Source organism: Helianthus annuus, chromosome 15, assembly GCF_002127325.2.
Source record: "Helianthus annuus cultivar XRQ/B chromosome 15, HanXRQr2.0-SUNRISE, whole genome shotgun sequence".
Taxonomy (NCBI): domain Eukaryota; kingdom Viridiplantae; phylum Streptophyta; class Magnoliopsida; order Asterales; family Asteraceae; genus Helianthus; species Helianthus annuus.
This window is the reverse complement of record NC_035447.2, coordinates 61725409-61751254: the sequence shown is the minus strand read 5'-3', so window position 1 is coordinate 61751254 and position 25846 is coordinate 61725409.

Sequence of the window (25846 nt, the reverse complement as noted above, 5' to 3'; positions counted from 1 at the left end):
ATCCAGAAAACCCACCAAACCCAAAACAATGGCAACTCTGGAAGATGAGATCCCAGAGCAACTGCCAGTGACAGCACAAAAGTCACTAGAAACCACTGCTGCTACTTCCTCACAGCAGTTGGTAGAAAGATCTCAACCCCAGCCTCAAACTCCTCTTGCATCCTCACAAAAGGATCAAGTTGTAAGCACAGGGACACCACATTATGAAGCTCTGTATCCACTCGGATCCATCTTCCACAGTCCTGATCCCAAGGACATGTCTCTTTCAACACCCATACCCTCACCAATAATATTGCCACAATCAATAATACCCCTGTTGCATGCAGTTGATATGGCACAGACAAAAACCAGTTCCTCTCTATCACCCATTTCTGAGAGTATACCTCCACAAGTGACTGGGTCTGATGCACTTACCTCTGCTATCCCAGCAACAGCTGAGGAGGTTACACCCCCTGAGTTACAAGTAACTCTCGGTGGTAGTTCAAGTGGAGCAGCAACTACAACTGATGGATCAACAGATCTTCAGTTGGACAGTTGTTACATAACTAAGACTCCCTTGAAGGCAATTTCTTCCATGGCAACATCGGTAACCACCAGTGAGTTATCTTTAACTGCTGGTAACATCAAAGGATTATCGAGTGCCGAATAAAGAAGTCCCCAGTACCAAGAAAAAGGGGCATCAATGGATGACTTTTGGGCTACAGCTCCTAAGTCACACATTGATACAACCACCACTGGTGGGGATTCAGATGATCCTGTTAAATCAGGTGATGATTCAAGATACAACGAATTGACGGCCAGAGTTGAAAATCTAGAATCTTCTGTTGCCGAAATAAAAGATATGGTGCAGCAGCTGTTAGAAGCTCAAATAGCCCAATCTTCTGCTCCTCCTGCTCAAGCACCTGCTCCACAAGCATTTGCTGCAAATGAGCTTTGGAATATTCTCCAACCATTGCTTGAACACCAGCAACAAATGGCTGCTAAACAGCACGCAAATCAAGTACAAATGCTGACCAACATGGTGGAATCTCGGTTCAAAGACACTCAAGCAGACATCAAGGCTATAAAGGCCAGCATACAACAGAATGCTCAAAGTGAGAAAGGTCCATCTACCATTTTCTTCATGGATACACCCCTGGCAGATAACGCCAAAAAGGGGGAGAAAACCAAGCTGAAAAAGAAAGGTATAGAAGATGGGATATACTTTGAACCAGAAAAACCCAAAACCACAAAAACTTCAACAGCTGATACAACAGTAGTTACAAAAACTGTTGTCAGTAGCCAAACAACTGCTATCTCATCAACACACACACCTCCAACACACACCACTTCATCACACACCACCACAACTACTGTTCCACCACCACCACCTGTGTCTACAACACAAAAACCACCCCTACCATCACAAACAGCCAAACCATCATCACCCCCTGCTAAAAGGCAGAAGACAACAGATGTTACAACATCTGTTGTAATGGCAACAGTGGTTGAAACACAAGTTGTTTCAACTACTGCTAGTCAACCACTGATCACCTCCCAAACAACTACCACAATAACCCCTGCTCAAAAGCAGAAGACATCTGCTGACACATCAGCAGTTGTAATGACAGCAGCAGTTGAGACACCAGTTGTTTCATCAGTTGTTTGTCAACCATCCACCACTGCTCTATCCTTTCCTATATCTCAACCAAGGTACTTTAGTAGAAAAAGAAAGCCTATTACTGCCGATGAAGGGATACATGATCCAAATGCTGAAAAGTATCCACTGAAGCTTGAAGCCGTCAAAAATGAGATGAGGCAGTTTTATACAGAAACAGATCCCTCAAAAAGAAAATTCTCCTGACTCATAGGCTATATAGCTCCAGAAGATATAAATGATTATCTCAAGATAAAGGCAAGGCAAGCTAAAGTTAAAGCCAAGGTTGACAGTGAGAAAGAAAGGCTAAGCTAAGAAGGCATTGCTAATAGACTGGAGTTCTACCTTGCAAAGGTTAAGCAGATGGAAGAATATGCACAAGAGCTAGACAAAGAAAAGGTTGATCAAAAGAAGAGATTGAGAGAACAACTTCTAGCCTTCATCATGAAAGAAAAGTTCTATTCTGCTGAAGAATCCCAGTTTAAAGAATGCCTTTAGTAGCTTTGAAGCATGAGGCCGAAAGGATCCAAAGAATCAAAAATGATCCTTCAAAGAAGAAAACTGCTCCAAACTGGAGTAAGTACAAAAGACTCATTGCTGATCTCACTGCTGAATATAAAGGAAAGAAGAAGGAGTTAGTGGATGCTAAAATAGATACTGCTGAAGCCATATCAAAATGGTCTAGGCAGCAAACTGATGAAGCCTATGAGAGGCTGAAGAAAAGGAAGAAGAGAGAACAAATGATGAAGATGGAACATCAAATTGAAAACCTCAGAACAATGCTAAAATCAGCATACAAACCTATTCTTGTCTCAAATCAAGAAGAAGGTACACAGATGTCTGAAGAAGAGGTCAAGGAAAAAGAAGCAGAGTTCTTCAAAGACACCATCATGAAAATGAGTCTGAAAGAAGATAGCTCTTCAAAGCTTCAAAGCCTTTTTGTGAAGGTATTAAACAGCCCTGCATCCCCAAACACTGCAACAGGCATAATAGAAAATGAAAAACAAGAGCTTACTGGACAAGAAACTGCAGAAGACATAGCTGCAGCAAACAAAGTCATAGAAGAAGCTTTCAAAAGAATGTCTGAGAGTTTGCATGTGTTTTCAAGGCCATCATCCCTCAACTCATCTGATAATAAATCTCTCCCAAGAAACCCATTGGGTTCAAAAATACTAAAGTGGAAGTCTGATCAAAAGACCCACGTATTGACTTTGCTCAGATCCAATGGTGAGGTGAAGCATATATCAAGGAAAGAAGCACTAGGCCTTAGTGTTCAAGATTTGCAGGATCTCCTTGAGCTTTCACTGTGCAGGGATGTAGATGACCAGAGTGCCAAAGAATTTGAAGCTGAATTTAAGGAACAAGCTAGGGCACTCTTGATGAGTAATAAAGGTCCTGAATAAGGAATGGTTTTGGCATTATCTGTTCCAGGGGGAGATTGTTGGGATTGAACCCTAAAGAGGAACAGATAATGTAAAGCCAAAACCGGATCCCATCAGTGGACACTTAATAAGCAGCAGTTTACTCTAATCTCTCCCCTTAACAGTGGTTATCTAACAGCTGATGGATGTTAAGTGCTGCTTAACTACAACAACTGATAAACCAAACTCTGATGATTATCTAACAACTGCTGAAGACAAACTCTGTTGCTCTATCTACTGCTGTATCCTGAGTACTGCTGAAGACTCAAGCACTGCCCTCTCAAAGACTGATCACCTTTGAAGAAAGCACTGAAGACTCAACATCTGTGCTAAGGCTACAACAGTGGAACGTGAAGCAGTAGTTTCCTTATGTTTTGTACTTTAGTGATTATCAGATGTTACATAATAATAGTTTGTATAGAACAGTATTTATAGTTTGTTAGGTCGTTAGATGTCACTATCATGGTGACGTCAGTTGAAGCATATCAGTAGTTTGGTTTGCCTATAAGTATGACAGTACTCTGTACTGTTACACTTGATCGTTTTGAGTGAGTTTTTCTCCTCAATTCATTCTTTCATCTTGTGCAACCAACTCTGGTGTATCAGGCTGAAGGGGAGTTTAGATTGTAAGCCTGCACTGTAATCTTTTGCTTTTATGTAAATCTTTTGACTCAATGAAAAGCAATTGTTTATCAATCTACACTTTCCTTTGTTTGTGTTTACAAAGTTTGCTACTCATTTCTGCTACACTTATTCGTTTTATGCAAACAAACACAATCACAGACAGCCTGATATCCTAACACGACCCTTTAGGATTGTATCCTTGCTGACTCAAACTACTGGGTTGAGGGTAACGTCACCTTCAAAAGAGGGGCCTACTACAATAACTAAAATAATCTCTTAAATAAGTGCAAAAGTGTGAAAATAATCAAAGGTTACACTAACACACGAGTCGGATCCAAGTGATTCATCTTGTCTGTCTGTTTTTATTTTTTATTTTATTTTCAGCATTTTAGTTAGTTTTATTTTCTTAGTTTAAAAATCTTTTTCTAACACTTTGATTTGATTAGAAGTTGAGGATAAACCGGTACTAAAAGTTCTTGTGTCCTTGGACGACCTCGGTATCTTACCAACACTACACTACGTCCACGATGGGTGCAATTGCCCATATGTGTGTTTAGTGTTAGTAAATATCGTGTTTTATAAATTTAAAACTTGGCTAAAAGTGTAAAAAGGGCTTAAAATATACATATAATATATATAACACCTCGCACACATCAAGTTTTTTTGCGCCGTTGCCAGGGACACAAAGATTTTAAGAAAGCTTAAAATCGACGGCCTAATCAGTTTTTCAAAACCTTTTCAAAACGCGCGCACATTTTTCTGCATTTTAGTTTAGTTTGCATTTACAGTAGCCTGAACACGGGGCCATGTTCACTGAACACGGGGCCGTGCAGCATATTTTTCATTAAACACCCAGATACAGAGTCTGAACACGGGGTCGTGCTCACTGAACACGCCCCCGTGCTCAACGAGACCAGTAACTTTTATTAAAAACGCCCAGATACAGACCCTGAACACGGGGTCGTGTCTACTGAACACGGGGCCGTGTCCAGCCTCTGTTTCCGTCTTTATTTTTGTTTTCTGGTCCCGAGACTCAGTTGTGGTCTGTTGAGTGATTCTTATGGATCAATACTCAGGAGGCTACAACTACACCTATGAGGAGGATGATTACATGGGAGACTATTGCACTAATTGTGGAAACCCGCACCCGGTACAATATTGTAATTATTTCAACCATCCACTTCATACAACTATTATGAGGAGCCCAGGTACGAGCCATCGACTTCATACACATCCTATGAAGACCAAAGGTATGAACCTTCCCCCTCATACTCATATTTTGATGAACCAAGGTATGAGCCTTCATACTCATACTTTGAGGAGTCAAGATATGAGCCACCACCTTCATATACTTATTATGAGGAACCATGGCGTGAATAACCCACCTCATATGAGTACTATGAAGAACAAAATTACGACCCTTATCCATCATATACTTACAATGAGGAACAATGGTGTGAACCATCTACTTCATATGAGTACTATGAGGAACCAAGGATCGAACAACCAGATTCAAGCTTTGAGGATCCCGATCCTTTCTCTACCACCGAAGTGACCGATAGGATATTAGAACACATTAAAACTATCGAACGTTGCATAAAAGAATCTCGCGCAAGGGAAGAGGAGTCCCGCGCAAGAGAAGAATTAAATAAAGAAACGATAGTTGAAGAGTTAAAAATGGAAGAACAAATAAGTGAAAAACCGACACATGAGCTAAACAACGAAAAAGGTGAGGCCAATAGCGTTGAAATTCAAGAAGAGTCTAATTTTGAAGAAATTAATCTCTTGTCACCTTCTTTCGAAAATCATTGTTTAGTACCAACTCATGCTAAGTTTTTAAAAGAGTTAAACACTAACACTAAAATTAAAGAAATGGTAAGTGTTAAGTTAACTAATGATTAAACTTCGCTAATAAAAGAAGACCCTTTTGAAATTAACATTACACCGGTTCCATGTTTCTTTCAAAATTCCTTTATTAGTAATATCACCATTGATAAAGATCTTTGTGTTAATATAATGCTTGACTACATTTTCGAAAAATTAAGTATTAGTGATTTTTATCCACTTCAAATACCCATTTTTCTATCCGGTCGTAAAGTAATAAAATCAATCGGTGTATGATGTGGAGTAAAATACACATATTTGTCCCATGTAAATTGTATAATTTTTGTATAAGTCTTATTTGTTTTTATTTAGTTTTAGTGCTATATTATATTGTTTTGTGTTTTGGTAGGTCTTTGTGTAAATGGAGGGAAAACGAGTAATATGGAAATGACCAGCCAGTTGGGAAGAGTGGGGTGCCAATGACCAAGGAAATTCGCTGCTGTTTTTTTATGATTGGATCGAGACCACTTATCTCTATATTATAAAATAAAACAAAAGAAAAAAAAGCTCTACACAATATATTGTTGTTTATGGACGGCATTCCATGATATTTAATTAAATCGAATATTGGGCCAACAAATTGTGAAGTTGTGAATATTATCGTGAGCATGGAATTATTAAATCTCATGGGCTCGTGGCTTTTAGCCATTTAGTGGGCACGGTTTTTTTTATGGGCTGGACGACACATATCGACGGAGAGACCCCACTATTACAAGGGGGCGGCTGTTAATAGGCGATCATCAGAGGCACGAGCAGACATTCAGGGACGAAATTTCGAATACTTTTTGGCAAGGTTCACGGCAAGAGAACTATTGGGATCGAAAGAGGGGAGCTTGGAAGTCAAAGAATTTACGGGTTCTTTTATTTTCTAGTTTCTTTTATTCTATGTCAATGAATTCTTGTTTGAGACTTTGTTTGATTGTTTTTAAGACCATGATCGGCTAAACATTTAAGCCACCTAGACTTAGTTGAATGGATTGATTAAAGTTTTTACCGTTTTCTTTATTTGCATGAATGTTATGGATTGATTGTGTTTAGTAAAGAGTTTGGTTTAATGATTTGATGTATATGCATGCTTTGAGTTGGTTTATTGTTATCATTCGCTTCATATGATTCTTAGTGACAGTCTTTATCACAACATAGAGTCATATTAGGGTTTAGGATTTCGGTGAGTGTCTATATCACGTAAGAAAACCTTAACTCTTTAGGGAGAATCGGCCGGTAATCTCTAGAAGTAAATGGTAATAATTTGCTAAGTCTTAGTGTTCTACTAGTCCTAATACCTGGGAAGTGAGGGGCTATTGGTAGGTCTTACCCGGCGAATTGCTTTAGATAGTCTTTGGGAAAGGTCATGTCTTGGTTTACCTGTCAGTTTTATTAGTCTATCAAGTCAAATTAATTATTCCAAACTACCCTAGATCTATGATTGGGAAAGAGTAGGTCAACATTAGGGTACTTACACAATAATTAGACAACTGGGAAGACGTCTAATAACCGGTAGGATTAACGGCCTAGGTAGCTCCACAGGTTTCTCCTTGAGAAGGGTCGAGGGGCCTCGATGGTTCTAAATAGGTTTAGTACTTTAAGATCCCGGTTCCATAACTCGTGCACTTAACTTAATCGGTAATCTCTTAAAAACAATCCAGGATTCTTGTCTAGGTGGTCTCGCTCTCCATATAAGAAAAGCCCTTAGTCTTCATTCGTCTTTAGTCTAGTTTTAGTTAATTAATTAGTTTATATAGATTTCCTTAGTTTTTCCGTAACCCCCCCCCCCCAACCAATTAAACAGTTAGAGTCTGTGTCAGTCTAGGTCTAGATAGAGTCTAATTAGTGTAATTAGAGAGTCTCGTGGGTTCGATACTCGGACTTACTGTAGCTATACTGCATTGATCGGTACACTTGCCGGTTGCGTGGTTTAGTTTTAGATCGAGTCTAAGTTTATAAATTTAAAGCTTAGAGTGTCTAGATTAGGTTAATTTTAGTAGTTTTTATTTAACCACTTTTAGCACATCAAGTTTTTGGCGCCGTTGCCGGGGACTCTTTGGCAATTACGTTGATTACTTTATCTGGACTTAATTGACATCATACGTGCTACTTGCTTTTGAATATTGAGTCGTAGGAGTCTAATTGTCCGTGTCGTTTAGTTTTGTTTTTTTTTTTATTTTTTTCTAGAAAATATGTGTGAAATTTGTGGAGGACCCCATTTTACAGTTAAATGCCCACAATATGAGGGGTCCTCTGCACATTATTATACTAACCCCTATGTGCAGCCGCAGTCATATTTTTCATAGGGGTATTCCTCGTACCAGTATGAGGAACCGTATCAACAGCCTCAACAGCAAAATTTTGGAGTAAATGAGCAGGACCAGCTGGATAGGATAATGGGGTTGTTAGCTCAATTGGTAGCTACGGATGAGACTACTCAGAAAATGATTCAAGAACATGAAGTCCTACTTCAAAATCAGCAGTCTATACTCTCAGACATTCGATGTTCAGTAGAAGAGATGTCTAGGAAATTAGAAGTAATAGAAAGTGAGAATAAGGGCATCATTGATTTTGGTTGTGAAGAAGATGAGATTATGATGCAAATGGCTAATTGCGGGATATTGAGAGAGAGTGTGGAAGAAGTAGATGAGTGGCAGGTCTACCAGGAATCATTAGTTAAGGAAGTAGATGTTGAAAAGGAATTAGATTTAGGAGATTCCTTAGGTAGTCTGTTTGATGATGAGGTAGAAGTTGAACTAGAGAAAAAAGTGTTAAGTTGGGAAGATGAGTTTTTAGGAGAGTTAGAAGGTTTATCAGAATCTGAACAAGTAGGGTTATTTGATCCATTTGGTGATTTAGCAAATTTAGAAGCCCTACTAGAAGGTAAACCTGAGAAAATAAGTGAACCCACACCGCACGTAAAAATTAAGTATGGGGATCTTCACAAGGAAGTGGAGGGAATGGTGGAAGATGAAGAACATCATACCTGGCCCGTGGTAGGGGTAACTGAAGATTCAAGGCCACGGGAGAGGGCAAGAAAGAAAGAACATGGAAACCGGAGATGGTTCTGGGTCGGAAGATGGGCGAAACAAAAAATGGAGCAATTAAAGTGCAACCACGACCGCTCTTATCGCTACATGCCGCGCATCCGGTTTCTTCCAGGTAAGTATAAATTCTGGTGGTCTGACCCGTTTCAAAATTTTAAATTATTTTATAATCCCGCCATTAAATTTTTAACTATTTTTGTGGACCGGGTGGAATTGAATGGGTTAGACCGGGTCCAGATCAAAGAAAAACCTCCTGATTAAAATTAAGTGGGGGGAGGTTTTGTAGAGTTTGTTCAATTTATTTGTTAAAGTGGATTTTCGGTAGTTTGTAGAGTTTGTATTTTGAGTCGTGTTTTGTTAGAGTCGGTACTGCTTTGGTTTTTGTTTGTTTTTGATTATGCAGGTTTGAATTGTACCACCCGTACGCAATCTCCATTCGTGTGAGTTTGGAGCTGTTGTTCGAATATAAGGCATTTATCAAGCGTACCAGTGTCAGAGTCAAAGCCGATCGCGACCGAAATGCTATACGATCAAGCAGGATGGGACGAGAGATTTGGAGCATACGCGTTGTTTTTAATCAGCTAAGTCGTTTCCCTTATATTCTTTTGTATTTATTTATTTATTTCGTCTTTAGTTGTTCGTTTCTAGTGTTTAGGTAGTTGTTGAGTCGTATTCTCGTTCTTGCATTAGGGACACTGCAAACTCTAAGTGTGGGGATGGGATACATGTAAATAATCGAGTCTTAAAAATAAAAAAAATACAAAAAAAATAAAAAAATATAAAAAAATCAAAAAAAAAATTGAAAAATGAGAAAAATGTCCTTTGAAATGAGAAGTTTGCATAAATAAAACGGGAAATGATAGAAAAGATGAATTTTTGCTCGGGTTGAAATAATAATAATATGAGATTATAATAAATCGAGCTTGCGTCTAGTTAGGGATATGTGGATAGGCTCGGGTTTGGTTTTAGGTCCCTTTGAGTTAATACACCTTAAATGTCGGTTTACTAGTGGGTTTTCATCTGGGAGATATGGGAAATCAAAACTGCCAATAAGAGTATAAGGGCACCGTTATAAGTTAAAACCGTTAGAGTTTGTGATCATGAAAAAAAAATAAATAGAATAAAAAAGTGAGCTAGAAACTAAATGAAAGTAGTGCATTCCTATGTAGTCTGGGCTGGGGATAGTGACTCTACAGCCGGATTACCGCTAGGGTGTGTGAAATCGACCGTGCAATGAAAAGAAAAAAAAAGTACCGAAGCTTAAGTAATCTGGGTTGGGGATAGCGACTCTACAGCCGGATTGCCTCTTGGTTAGGGAAAGCATCGTCTACGCTCTTGAAAGGAAAAAAAAAAGAAAGAAAAGCGGAAAAAATGGAAAAAGAAATTTTTTTTTTTTTGATTGTAAACTCTTTTGGTTTTGATATAAGACGGTTGGGAATTGGTCCAGTGATCGTTCCTTTAGTCCTATAAGCTTGAGGCAGGATTAGGTGGACCGTAGATTCTAGCGTGGGACCCTAGGTAGATTGACCGCACTTAAATTAAATTTACATGATAAGGGCTTGAGATTGGATTCGGGTTTAAGGGGACAAATATATTCACAATCGCGACTAACGCAAGTTTTGGTTTTAATAAAGTATACTATGTTTTTGACCCGAGTGATTATTTATCTCTGATTCCATTGCATGAGTCTTTTTCAGGGACAAAAAAATGTTAAGTGTGGGGATATTTGATGTGGGGTAAAATACACAAATTTGTCCCGTGTAAATTGTATAATTTTTGTATAAGTCTTATTTGTTTTTATTTAGTTTTAGTGCTATATTATATTGTTTTGTGTTTTGGTAGGTCTTGGTGTAAATGGAGCGAAAACGAGTAATATGGAAATGATCAGCCAGTTGGGAAGAGTGGGGTGCCAATGACCGAAGGAAATTCGCTGCTATTTTTTATGATTGGGTCGAGACCACTTATCTCTATATTATAAAATAAAACAAAAGAAAAAAAAGCTCCACACAATATATTGTTGTTTATGGACTGCATTCCATGATATTTAATTAAATCGAATATTGGGCCAACAAATTGTGAAGTTGTGAATATTATCGTGAGCATGGAATTATTAAATCTCATGGGCTCGTGGCTTTTAGCCATTTAGTGGGCACGGTTTTTTTTATGGGCTGGACGGTACATATCGACGGAGAGACCCCACTATTACAAGGGGGGCGGCTGTTAATAGGCGATCATCAGAGGCACGAGCAGAAACATTCAGGGACGAAATTTCAAATACTTTTTGGCAAGGTTCACGGCTAGAGAACTATTGGGATCGAAAGAGGGGAGCTTGGAAGTCAAAGAATTTACGGGTTCTTTTATTTTCTAGTTTCTTTTATTCTATGTCAATGAATTCTTGTTTGGGACTTTGTTTGATTGTTTTTAAGACCATGATCGGCTAAACATTTAAGCCACCTAGACTTAGTTGAATGGATTGAATAAAGTTTTTACCGTTTTCTTTATTTGCATGAATGTTATGGATTGATTGTGTTTAGTAAAGAGTTTGGTTTAATGATTTGATGTATATGCATGCTTTGAGTTGGTTTATTGTTATCATTCGCTTCATATGATTCTTAGTGACGGTCTTTATCACAACATAGAGTCATATTAGGGTTTAGGATTTCGGTGAGTGTCTATATCACGTAAGAAAACCTTAACTCTTTAGGGAGAATCGGCCGGTAATCTCTAGAAGTAAATGGTAATAATTTGCTAAGTCTTAGTGTTCTACTAGTCCTAATACCTGGGAAGTGAGGGGCTATTGGTAGGTCTTACCCGGCGAATTGCTTTAGATAGTCCTTGGGAAAGGTCATCTCTTGGTTTACCTGTCAGTTTTATTAGTCTATCAAGTCAAATTAATTATTCCAAACTACCCTAGATCTATGATTGGGAAAGAGTAGGTCAACATTAGGGTACTTACACAATAATTAGACAACTGGGAAGACGTCTAATAACCGGTAGGATTAACGGCCTAGGTAGCTCCACAGGTTTCTCCTTGAGAAGGGTCGAGGGGCCTCGATGGTTCTTAATAGGTTTAGTACTTTAAGATCCCGGTTCCATAACTCGTGCACTTAACTTAATCGGTAATCTCTTAAAAACAATCCAGGATTCTTGTCTAGGTGGTCTCGCTCTCCATATAAGAAAAGCCCTTAGTCTTCATTCGTCTTTAGTCTAGTTTTAGTTAATTAATTAGTTTATATAGATTTCCTTAGTTTTTCCGTAACCCCCCCCCCCCCCAACCAATTAAACAGTTAGAGTCTGTGTCAGTCTAGGTCTAGATAGAGTCTAATTAGTGTAATTAGAGAGTCTCGTGGGTTCGATACTCGGACTTACTGTAGCTATACTGCATTGATCGGTACACTTGCCGGTTGCGTGGTTTAGTTTTAGATCGAGTCTAAGTTTATAAATTTAAAGCTTAGAGTGTCTAGATTAGGTTAATTTTAGTAGTTTTTATTTAACCACTTTTAGCACATCAAGTTTTTGGCGCCGTTGCCGGGGACTCTTTGGCAATTACGTTGATTACTTTATCTGGACTTAATTGACATCATACGTGCTACTTGCTTTTGTATATTGAGTCGTAGGAGTCTAATTATCCGTGTCTTTTAGTTTTGTTTTTTTTTATTTTTTTTCTAGAAAATATGTGTGAAATTTGTGGAGGACCCCATTTTACAGTTAAATGCCCACAATATGAGGGGTCCTCTGCACATTATTATACTAACCCCTATGTGCAGCCGCAGTCATATTTTTCACAGGGGTATTCCTCGTACCAGTATGAGGAACCGTATCAACAGCCTCAACAGCAAAATTTTGGAGTAAATGAGCAGGACCAGCTGGATAGGATAATGGGGTTGTTAGCTCAATTGGTAGCTACGGATGAGACTACTCAGAAAATGATTCAAGAACATGAAGTCCTACTTCAAAATCAGCAGTCTATACTCTCAGACATTCGATGTTCAGTAGAAGAGATGTCTAGGAAATTAGAAGTAATAGAAAGTGAGAATAAGGGCATCATTGATTTTGGTTGTGAAGAAGATGAGATTATGATGCAAATGGCTAATTGCGGGATATTGAGAGAGAGTGTGGAAGAAGTAGATGAGTGGCAGGTCTACCAGGAATCATTAGTTAAGGAAGTAGATGTTGAAGAGGAATTAGATTTAGGAGATTCCTTAGGTAGTCTGTTTGATGATGAGGTAGAAGTTGAACTAGAGAAAAAAGTGTTAAGTTGGGAAGATGAGTTTTTAGGAGAGTTAGAAGGTTTATCAGAATCTGAACAAGTAGGGTTATTTGATCCATTTGGTGATTTAGCAAATTTAGAAGCCCTACTAGAAGGTAAACCTGAGAAAATAAGTGAACCCACACCGCACGTAGAAATTAAGTATGGGGATCTTCCCAAGGAAGTGGAGGGAATAGTGGAAGATGAAGAACATCATACCTGGCCCGTGGTAGGGGTAACTGAAGATTCAAGGCCACGGGAGAGGGCAAGAAAGAAAGAACATGGAAACCGGAGATGGTTCTGGGTCGGAAGATGGGCGAAACAAAAAATGGAGCAATTAAAGTGCAACCACGACCGCTCTTATCGCTACATGCCGCGCATCCGGTTTCTTCCAGGTAAGTATAAATTCTGGTGGTCTGACCCGTTTCAAAATTTTAAATTATTTTATAATCCCGCCATTAAATTTTTAACTATTTTTGTGGATCGGGTGGAATTGAATGGGTTAGACCGGGTCCAGATCAAAGAAAAACCTCCTGATTAAAATAAAGTGTGGGGAGGTTTTGTAGAGTTTGTTCAATTTATTTGTTAAAGTGGATTTTCGGTAGTTTGTAGAGTTTGTATTTTGAGTCGTGTTTTGTTAGAGTCGGTACTGCTTTGGTTTTTGTTTGTTTTTGATTATGCAGGTTTGAATTGTACCACCCGTACGCAATCTCCATTCGGGTGAGTTTGGAGCTGTTGTTCGAATATAAGGCATTTATCAAGCGTACCAGTGTCAGAGTCAAAGCCGATCGCGACCGAAATGCTATACGATCGAGCAGGATGGGACGAGAGATTTGGAGCATACGCGTTGTTTTTAATCAGCTAAGTCGTTTCCCTTATATTCTTTTGTATTTATTTATTTATTTCGTCTTTAGTTGTTCGTTTCTAGTGTTTAGGTAGTTGTTGAGTCGTATTCTCGTTCTTGCATTAGGGACAATGCAATCTCTAAGTGTGGGGATGGGATACATGTAAATAATCGAGTCTTAAAAATAAAAAAAAATACAAAAAAATAAAAAAATGTAAAAAAATAAAAAAAAATTGAAAAATCAGAAAAATGTCCTTTGAAATGAGAAGTTTGCATAAATAAAACGGGAAATGATAGAAAAGATGAATTTTTGCTCGGGTTGAAATAATAATAATATGAGATTATAATAAATCGAGCTTGCGTCTAGTTAGGGATATGTGGATAGGCCCGGGTTTGGTTTTAAGTCCCTTTGAGTTAATACACCTTAAATGTCGGTTTACTAGTGGGTTTTCATCTGGGAGATATGGGAAATCAAAACTGCCAATAAGAGTATAAGGGGCACCGTTATAAGTTAAAACCGTTAGAGTTTGTGATCATGAAAAAAAAATAGATAGAATAAAAAAGTGAGCTAGAAACTAAATGAAAGTAGTGCATTCCTATGTAGTCTGGGCTGGGGATAGCGACTCTACAGCCGGATTAGCGACTCTACAGCCGGATTGCCTCTTGGTTAGGGAAAGCATCGTCTACGCTCATGAAAGGAAAAAAAAAAGAAAGAAAAGCGGAAAAAAATGGAAAAAGAAATTTTTTTTTGATTGTAAACTCTTTTGGTTTTGATATAAGACGGTTGGGAATTGGTCCAGTGATCGTTCCTTTAGTCCTATAAGCTTGAGGCAGGATTAGGTGGACCGTAGATTCTAGCGTGGGACCCTAGGTAGATTGACCGCACTTAAATTAAATATATTCACAATCGCGACTAACGCAAATTTTGGTTTTAATAAAGTATACTATGTTTTTGACCCGAGTGATTATTTATCTCTGATTCCATTGCATGAGTCTTTTTCAGGGACAAAAAAAGGTTAAGTGTGGGGGATATTTGATGTGGGGTAAAATACACATATTTGTCCCGTGTAAATTGTATAATTTTTGTATAAGTCTTATTTGTTTTTATTTAGTTTTAGTGCTATATTATATTGTTTTGTGTTTTGGTAGGTCTTGGTGTAATGACCGAAGGAAATTCGCTGCTATTTTTTATGATTGGGTCGAGACCACTTATCTCTATATTATAAAATAAAACAAAAGAAAAAAAAGCTCCACACAATATATTGTTGTTTATGGACTGCATTCCATGATATTTAATTAAATCGAATATTGGGCCAACAAATTGTGAAGTTGTGAATATTATCGTGAGCATGGAATTATTAAATCTCATGGGCTCGTGGCTTTTAGCCATTTAGTGGGCACGGTTTTTTTTATGGGCTGGATGGCACATATCGACGGAGAGACCCCACTATTACAAGGGGGGCGGCTGTTAATAGGCGATCATCAGAGGCACGAGCAGAAACATTCAGGGACGAAATTTCGAATACTTTTTGGCAAGGTTCACGGCTAGAGAACTATTGGGATCGAAAGAGGGGAGCTTGGAAGTCAAAGAATTTACGGGTTCTTTTATTTTCTAGTTTCTTTTATTCTATGTCAATGAATTCTTGTTTGAGACTTTGTTTGATTGTTTTTAAGACCATGATCGGCTAAACATTTAAGCCACCTAGACTTAGTTGAATGGATTGAATAAAGTTTTTACCGTTTTCTTTATTTGCATGAATGTTATGGATTGATTGTGTTTAGTAAAGAGTTTGGTTTAATGATTTGATGTATATGCATGCTTTGAGTTGGTTTATTGTTATCATTCGCTTCATATGATTCTTAGTGACAGTTTTTATCACAACATAGAGTCATATTAGGGTTTAGGATTTCGGTGAGTGTCTATATCACGTAAGAAAACCTTAACTCTTTAGGGAGAATCGGCCGGTAATCTCTAGAAGTAAATGGTAATAATTTGCTAAGTCTTAGTGTTCTACTAGTCCTAATACCTGGGAAGTGAGGGGCTATTGGTAGGTCTTACCCGGCGAATTGCTTTAGATAGTCTTTGGGAAAGGTCATGTCTTGGTTTACCTGTCAGTTTTATTAGTCTATCAAGTCAAATTAATTATTCCAAACTACCCTAGATCTATGATTGGGAAAGAGTAGGTCAACATTAGGGTACTTACACAATAATTAGAAAACTGGGAAGACGTCTAATAACCGGTAGGATTAACGGCCTAGGTAGCTCCACAGGTTTCTCCTTGAGAAGGGTCGAGGGGCCTCGATGGTTCTTAATAGGTTTAGTACTTTAAGATCCCGGTTCCATAACTCGTGCACTTAACTTAATCGGTAATCTCTTAAAAACAATCCAGGATTCTTGTCTAGGTGGTCTCGCTCTCCATATAAGAAAAGCCCTTAGTCTTCATTCGTCTTTAGTCTAGTTTTAGTTAATTAATTAGTTTATATAGATTTCCTTAGTTTTTCCGTAACCCCCCCCCCCTAACCAATTAAACAGTTAGAGTCTGTGTCAGTCTAGGTCTAGATAGAGTCTAATTAGTGTAATTAGAGAGTCTCGTGGGTTCGATACTCGGACTTACTGTAGCTCTACTGCATTGATCGGTACACTTGCCGGTTGCGTGGTTTAGTTTTAGATCGAGTCCAAGTTTATAAATTTAAAGCTTAGAGTGTCTAGATTAGGTTAATTTTAGTAGTTTTTATTTAACCACTTTTAGCACATCAGTGTAGTTGAGGATGTCTTGGTTCAAACAAATCAAATGGTAATCCCAACAGACTTTGTCATCCTTGATGACGCTACTTTAGTGTTGGGACGACCTTTTGTAAAAATACACGAAGCTTTGAAAAACCAGAAGTACAATAATCTATCCATTCAATTAGGGTCCTTCAAAAGATGTGTCGATCTTGAACGATCAATGAAATATCCAATCGGCAATGACGACCCCCTAATTGAAGATGAGCCAGAACCACCCGATAAAGAGGGTCTAGCCAAGGACCCTTATAAACGTGGCGCACCACTGAGGCATTCCGTGGAACTATCCTTAGTTTAATTTAGATTAACTTTTATATTTTCTAGTTTAGTTTTAATTTTCAGGAATAAAACACACTCAAGATGGTGAAGGATACTAAGGGAAGCTTGAACCCACAAAATGCAACATATAAGTTATATCAACTGTGGCATAAAACTAACCCTTTTTAGTACTAATGTTGGAAAAAGTGTGCTTTTGTCTTCCTTTTGTATTTTCAGGATTAAATGAGCTCAAATTAACAAAAGAAGCAAAAAGACAGCACAATCTAACATAAATACAAGAAAAGGAACAAAAGTGGAATGCCCGACCCCTCGACAGCATCTTCCCAAGCAAAACTAAGAAAACAGAAGACAGAACACACCCCATGCTCAGCGAGCACGGGGCCGTGCCCAAGTAGCAGCAGAAAAGACAAACCTTTACAAGCTTCTACTGCCCACCACAGGGTCGTGCCCAGCAGACACGGGGGCGTGGTCAACTTCCTGCAGGCGCATTTATTGTAATTGCGAATTACAATTAATGAAGAGAGGGACGAGGATGGACACGGGGTCGTGCCCGAGCTTCTGTTCTGCCTATAAATAGGAGTGTTTAGAGCCATTTCAACCCATCCCTTGGCACACCACCTCTCTCACACTTCACCCACCACCCACCACCACCATAACATAGAGTGTGTGAGTCGTCTCGGGATCCAAGATTGATCGTAAGAGTTCTTGACAATCAAAGGCCATGTTTGCCTAAGTCTCTTACATCACTTGGTGAAGACAAGTGTTTAGTGTAATACTTTTTATTGTTAATCTTTTGCACTTTTTAATTGGTTTTGTATTAATGACTTTAATTACTAGTTTCTTATGTTGAAGGTGATTCTTCCTTATCGTTTGTCCGTGGTGTCTTGGCATTATTTTACTGTCTATATAAATTAAAATATTTTCACCATTCATATCTCCACGGTCTATATGGAGGTATGTTGGCTACCTGGTCGGGGGTTAAGAGAACGGTTTGGTAAGAGTCTTGCCATTGTTCAGTGTATAGATCCTGCAAAGGACCTGGGTCAAGTTTAGTAGGACCTCATTCAATACCCAAAGGTATTGGATGGCGGGGGTCCAAACTCTTTGATCCCCTCATAAGTTAAACTACTATTAAAACTTTAACCCAGCTACTTAGGACTGTATCCCTGCTGACTCAGACTACTTAGCTGAGGGTAACGCCGCCCTCAAAAGAGGGGCCTACCACATTATGCATTAATAACTTAATTAATTATCTTTCAATATTCCGACCCTTTAGGATTGTATCATTGTTGACTCAAACTACTGAGTTGAGGGTAACGTCACCTTCAAAAGAGGGGCCTACTACAATAACTAAGTTACTAAGATAATCTCTTAAATAAGTGCAAAAGTGTGAAAATAATCAAAGGTTACACTAACACACGAGTCGGACCCAAGTGATTCATCTTGTCTATCTGTTTTAATTTTTTATTTTATTTTCAGCATTTTAGTTAGTTTTATTTTCTTAGTTTAAAAATCTTTTTCTAACACTTTGATTTGATTAGACGTTGAGGATAAACCGGTACTAAAAGCTCTTGTGTCCTTGGACGACCTCGGTATCTTACCAACACTATACTATGTCCACGATGGGTGCACTTGCCCATATGTGTGTTTACTGTTAGTAAATATCGTGTTTTATAAATTTAAAACTTGGCTAAAAGTGTAAAAAGGGCTTAAAATATACATATAATATAAATAACACCTCGCACACATCAGTTATATATTGGTTTAATTTATAATGTGTCAGCGATTACTCGAAACCAAATTTATGTCGCGTTGAACCGACTTGAACCGTTTGAACCGAAGCCCATGTCTCGCTAGTAAACCCAACCTATTCGCGTAACTCGAAACTCATTGGGTCCGAGCCATGGCCTACCTTATGTAATTGTATTTATTTATTTATTTATTTTTTGTATGCATCCCTTATGATTAAAAAAATAGTAACAAAAGAACCATTATTAATGTTCGTTTAATTGTTGTCCATCAAAGTGATTTTTTAAGTCAATTAATAAATTAACATTAGGCCATAATGTGATATGATGTTATTTTGGGGTTTGGTATTTAAGTAATAGAAAGTCTTTTAGACTTCTTTATTTTTTTCTGTGGATCAATATAGGAACAAATTGGCAGCCCAATCCCCTTATCTTTTATTGGATGTTATCAGCCAACCTTTAATTCCCTAATCCGCCTCATCTAGTTTCAGTTAATATAATTACGTATAGATTGCATGATTGCATTATAACACAAAACTAAACCCTACTCCTTTTCTCCCTTGGTGATCTACTGCAGCAGAGGAGACACCCCCCCCATCGTGATTTCCCTCTCTTTCGGTGCTCACTTTCTCGTTCGAGCTCTCCCACTCTCTGATCTCCATTCGGTTAGTGTTATGTTATGCTTTAATTATATTTTCTGATATTACATGGCTGCGTTTTCTCTGTTTGATTGATCCCTAGTGGTTAGGGGAATACTTGTATGCTTTGATGATGATTTTGTGAGCTTTTATGATGATGATGATTGTTAGTATTGGTTATATGATTAAGGTTATTAGTGATGTGTTTAATTTGGTTGTCGTATGATGTTAACGAGAATAAATGTTTAATTGAGTTATGGGTTCATGGCTGAAAAAAGTGATCTCGGGTGACACTGGGTTCGGCTATGGTTGGGAGTACATGATCATCGTTGCATGCTCATGATCCGTTAATTGATGAGTTGTTCACATAGCATAAATAAACTTTTACGGTGATTAGAGTTTTGTATTCTTGAAGATCTTAGTAGTTTTGGTCGGGTGAACTTGATATATATGGGCTAAAACCTGCTGTGAGTAAGTGTTATGGTCGTTGGGATCGTTAGTAGTTGTTTTGGGGGGGGGGGTCGGGGAATGAAAACAGTAAGCTGTCAAATTGTTTCAGCTAACTTTAGTTGGCTGTAACGGGGTCATAACTTAACGAAAAATTGATTTTCTAAAGTCTAAATTATATGTTTTTGAAAAACGCTTCAAATGGCATTGGAATCATATTTTTTTAAGTCGTTTGCTATTTTTAAAGGTCCGTTTTGTACAGCAGCAAAAGCTGCGTTTTTCTGCAAAAAATGTGTGATATGTTTTTTGTCATAACTAAAAATCTGGATAGAGTTAGGTCACGAAATTGATGTTGTAGATGGCCACGGGTGTCGCTGTAATTCTCCAACTGGAATTTCGTCAATCGGACTTACGATGAATTTTAGATGAATTTTTCCGTGGACTGCAGTCAGAAAGTGACGAATCTGATTGCAGCCCGGTAAATGAATTTTATAAAATAATTGGTGATGAATTGGATCCCAAGATATTGACACAATAATATTTAGATCGTTTAAAACATTCTGTAATTTTTTGGGAATTTTTTTATACATGAACTATTCCGGATAACAATCCGAAAACTGCCGAAAATGCACTACATTGCTGAAATTTTTATTGAAGAGTATTTTAAGTCTTTCGTGACACTTGTGTTGTCGCTAAGCTATGTCGTGATAAATGCATGCATGATACTTAGTATTGTATGATATAATGTGCTACTTGCAAGATACGTGTCGGATTCGTGTTTCCGCGTGAGCACGCCCACTAACCCTTAAACGGTAATCATGTTAGGACGTGATTGACCAGTTCCACCTCACATATTTCTTTCTGTCACACCCCAACCAATGGCGGAAACATCGGGATGAGACGAAGTGTGAAGATTGCTAGAGACATCATAACGCTATTTGTGACAATATTTAGAAATTCCAAATTTCATTTCATTTCATAACTTCAAATAGTCAACATTACAAGAAATTCAAATACAACAAGTTTAACATAACAACATGATAACATAACAAAATTTGATACAACGTATTAAACCCTAACGTCTATATGTGTATCTAGGCATCAACGCTACTTCTTTTCTTAGCATCGTCCTCATCAACCTGTAACATGTTTAAAATAATTCAATGCAAAAGCAAAGGCGAGTATACAAGTTTGGTACATACATAGCATAGGATAAAAATGTGAACAATTCCTCATAGCAAGCATGCGATTCAAGATAAACATTAAATATGGCATGTGTATAACATATCAAACCAAGAAAACGCAACTTGCTCATGACATAACCAAAGTTTCAGTAGAGGCGGGTCGTTAATCCTATAGCGCTACATATGTCAAGGTTTGGCTCGTACGAAGTTAATGATAAGTTCAACACATAAGAATCACCCAAATTTAAAGTATCAAGCCATCACATATACAAGCATTGTTATAGGAATGTTCGTGTGTTTAGACAAAAGTTCATGTGTAAGTTTCAATAGGTAAACATGTTACACCCCAAAAGTGGTAAAAGTAAAAGGGGAAAAGTACGAGTATACTCACAAAGTTTGCATATGTTTTCCGATTATCCAATTGTTGACGAGTAGAGATTTAGAGTCCGAATGTATAAGGGTTAAGGTTCAAGTATGTTTAGAGTCGAGATTCGGTGTTTAAAACAACATAAAAATAAGATATGAGAATAACATGGAAAATAATCATTTAGTACATATGATGCTTGTTCTTGACACTAGGAAACTCGAAGGAGTTTAGATGTTTTCATGGAACAAGGTTCCATTAGAATCGTGACAAGTTATCATAGTCTAGGATGATGTAATCTAGTACCCCGACATATGAACACTAGTTCATCATCAAAGATTCGATTATTCGAATAATATATTTAGGTTATATAATATATGTCCAATAGTTCAAGCATGAGGTAGAAGATTAAAATCTTCATTTTGGTACCTCTAAATGTCATAGAAGTCATGTAGGAGGTAGGAAGATCAAGTCTTCCATTTAGGCACCTCTATGTGTTCACCACTACACTTGATGTAAAAAAAACAACCAAGGAGGGTCATGAACATACAATAAAGAATAAGAAATATACACACTAACTAAGAGAAATCATCAAATCATGTGAGGATTGTATGTTTGGACAACCCAAGTTGTTCCATAATCACTCATGTATCAAAGACAAAGTTTGACATGACTTGTGGGTTAAAAACCCTAAACAAAACACCAAGTTTATGAGGTTTAATCCTCTGATTTTAAATGTCTCAACCTTGTTTTTAAGCTTAACCAACCATGGGATAAGTTGTAAGCATTAGGACATAGGTATGAGATGTGTTAGACACAAGTTGCATAGGTTTAAACAAGTTTTTGATGAACATAAAAACAAACAGAAAGTTTATGGACTATTTCGGGGCATTTCCAGGTCTGATTTCTCCAAGGAGAAGTCTAGGAATCGAACCCCATGATTATACAAGCAAGTAGGAAAAAGAATCGAGTGAATCGGATAAGAATTGAGTGAGTTATGCTCATTTTCGTGAAGGGGTGTCAATCTACTCGAACCCTTGCTTTCAGCTACGGTTTGGTGGATGTTTTGTGAGTTTTTAGGGTTGCAAAAGTGGTAGGGAGGCTGGTTATAAGTGGTATTTATAGGGGGAAGGATTAGGGTTTCAATGGGTTGGGCTTTGGAAGTGTTTAGAAGGGGTTACACCTTGAAACTAGCCCACAAAACCCAACTATATGGGGCTGAATTTTGCTGAATTGGGCTGCCATATTTCTTTATTTTTTTTTATTTTTTTAAAACATTATAATGAGTAATTTTGTTAATTAAGTTGTGTAATAATATGCAACAATGTTTCCCCTAACTTGTAACAAGGTGAAATATGAAATAAAACATGATTTAACTAGGTAAAAAGTGTAATGTACAAGCTTTATTTACGAAGCAAGTTCCGTATTTTACAACGATTACGATGAAAGAATGGTTATAAGAACACAAGATTTCCAAAGATAGAATTTCACGTAAGGTTTCTAAATGTAGGATGTTTGAAAACGCAGGGCGTTACACTTTCCATAACTTAATCTGCCGAGCTAATCTAAGGTGAGTTCACACTTTCTACAAAGCATGGGATTCCCGGTGGTTTGGGAATGGGTTAAGGATTAATATTGAAACCTGTGTATTCTCCTTGGGTAGGATACGTACCTCCATCCTCCGTGGGAAGGATGACAACATTTAAACTGGCGTAATCTCCTTGGGTAGGTTACGTACCTCCATCCTCCTTGGGAAGGATGACAACATTGAACTTACTAGACAAAACTCTATCATGAAGTCCCTCATTTTATATCGACTTAATCGTCGGGCCATTGGCGAACGGGTCATTAGTTAAATAGCGCTATTAGGTCTGACAAGCCTCACACCGTGCAGCAGAGGATGAGAGTGGACTAATGTACTTGGGCACTAGTCAATGATGATAGACATTGACGCAGGGCACATAAACATGACTTAAGTCAGTAGTCGATATGGTAATGGGTCTAGTGGTTTACAACATGGGGTAGCCTCCACGGTATATGGTTTGGGAAACAAGGAACTGGTTAACTATGGTTTTCGAAACAACTTATGATTTTTGGAACAACTTTAAAACAGACAACCAACTGTGAACTCGCTCAACATTGTTGTTGATTCGTTACTACATGCTTTACAGGTCGTTAGGTACTTAGCTGGAGCTTGCATGGGGAAAAAGTCGTTGTGGACATGGAGCGTTGTGTGCCATTAAACTTTATGAACATTTAAACTTATACTTTCGTTTGAAGCTTATTGCTTCCGCTGAATAACTTAGACTTTACTTTTTGTGTGTGACACTAATCATATTGGTTGTGTTGGATTTTACTTATTTTATTATAATGTTCAATATGATTGGTGGCTTGATTCTGGTCATGTCACGCTCCCTGCGGTGATACTCCGCTTATGAATTTTGGGGGTGTGACATTCTACTAAAAAAACAATGATCTAGGAGCAACCGTCCCAACAGGATTGAACCTCCAAACTTTGGTGTTGGATTGATCATCTTGTTCTATCTCATGTTCATTATCTCCAGTGTTGCCACTGATGATTGAGTTAGTACTAACTTTCAATTTTCCTTGTTACTAGTAGTCTAGCATCATCTTGAGCAGGGGCAGACTACTCTCCAAGGTCAAATGACCTTGAAGAACATTTTTAATCCTTTATCTAGTATCTCAATCATACTCGTTATTTGTGTACAATATATGATGAGGAGTTGCGCCAATAATTGATATAAAATTTAGGTTATTAGGCTACAGTGTGTGGTATAAAGCCCCTAGGGGCTTTATCACGCCACCTTAGCGCTACGTCGTCGTCAACGCCACATCACATAGGAGCAGCCCCTTCCCTTAACTTGCATGCAATGGTTTAAAGCCCCCTATTAAACAAAATAAAAAAAATAAAGAGAAGAGATTTGATTGGTTGAAAATAATGGGTCCCACCTTCTTTCCCCTTTAACAGCCGTTAGCATGCTGGCGGACATGGGGTAGCGCCCCTTGTTAACAAGCAAGGGGTGGGGGAGGGCGATATGGGGCACCAAAAATGGTGATGTGGCGGGGTGGCGCTAGGCCACACCCCGTGGCCTTAAAGTTGATCAAATAAAAATATGAGGGAGATATATATAAATTCAAGTTGTATTTAGGTTATTAAAATGCATCAGATAAAAATACTACGAAGGAAATATATTTAAATTCAAGTTGTATTTAAACATACTAGAGGGAATCCGATGTGAGGGAGTGATCAATTTCACTACAATGATATAGTTAAAATATGTGAAAATAAGATGAAGGTGTCGGTTATTAAAAGGTTAAACAATCGCTATATTGAAGGGAAGGAGGTAATCAATCTTTAGGTTAAAATAATGGATAAATAAATTTTCAACTTTCACTTCAAAACTAATATATTGTATCGTCTTAAAATAATGTGTCTTAGTATCTCACGTATTACATTTTAAGCTTTCACTTTATAACCCAATATAGCGTAATGATTGATTTAATCAATCAGTCATACCCGGTAAAATCCCACAAATAGCAAAGCTATTGGTAGGGTCTGGGAAGGGTGGGATGTAGGCACACCTTACCTCTACCCCTAGGGACAGAGAGGCTACTTCTAGTGACACCTTCGGCTCCAAAACACCTAGGAAAGAAATAAATAGAACATGAGGGGTGTGTGTGTATGAAGCTATCAATATAACATGAGTGGTGAAAGAGTGCATGGTAAACAAGACAAATATAACAACACAAACAGCCTATACAGATAGTTACATATCTACGACCATACACTACACCTAAAAACACAATTGTACCCTCTCCTAGAAATCCTTAACCTTAATCATACGTCTCCACGAGCTCCTATCATGGACCATGTTCTCAGAGAGGTGCAATATTTGCAAATCCTGCCTAATCCGCGCATCCCAAGTGATTTTGGGTCTGCCTCTACTCCTCCTCCCCTCCACCTCGAGAGTTTCAACCACTCTAACTGGCTCTATCACCTGCCTCCTCTTCACATGCCTAAACCATCTCAATCTTCCCTCCTTTATCTTATCTGATATACTAGCTACTTCTAACCTCTCTCAAAAAACATCATTTCTTATCCGGTCTAACCTTGTGTGCCCACACATCCATATCAGCATTCTCATCTCTGTCACCTCCATCTTAATCATCAATCTTAATTATTCTTTGCCGGTTACAGAAAAAAAAAACAGATCAGCAGTTTCAGAATTTAAAAACGAAGAAGACGATTTGTTTTAATTGATATAAAAATTAGGTTATTAAAGTGCTTCAAATAAAAATATGACAGAAATATATATAAATTCAAGTTGTATTTAGGTTATTAAAATGCATCAGATATAAAAATATGAAGGAGACATATTTATATTTCAGGTTGTATTTAAACATATTAGAGGGAATCTGCCTCGATGTGATGGAGTGATCAATTTCACTACAATGATATAGTTAAAATATGTGAAAATAAGATGAAGGTGTCTGTTAGTGCACCTACGTCTGCTGACTACGTCTTTCATCAAGTCATAAAGATTAAGAAGATCGGAAATGACACGGAATCCTAGAATAGTGTTATTGTATATGGATCGCTCATATGTACATAACCTAGGGTCGCTTTTGTGTCAATTTTAGGTTAGGGTCGCTTATTTGGTCATGTGCTGGATCGCTTATATGTCATCAT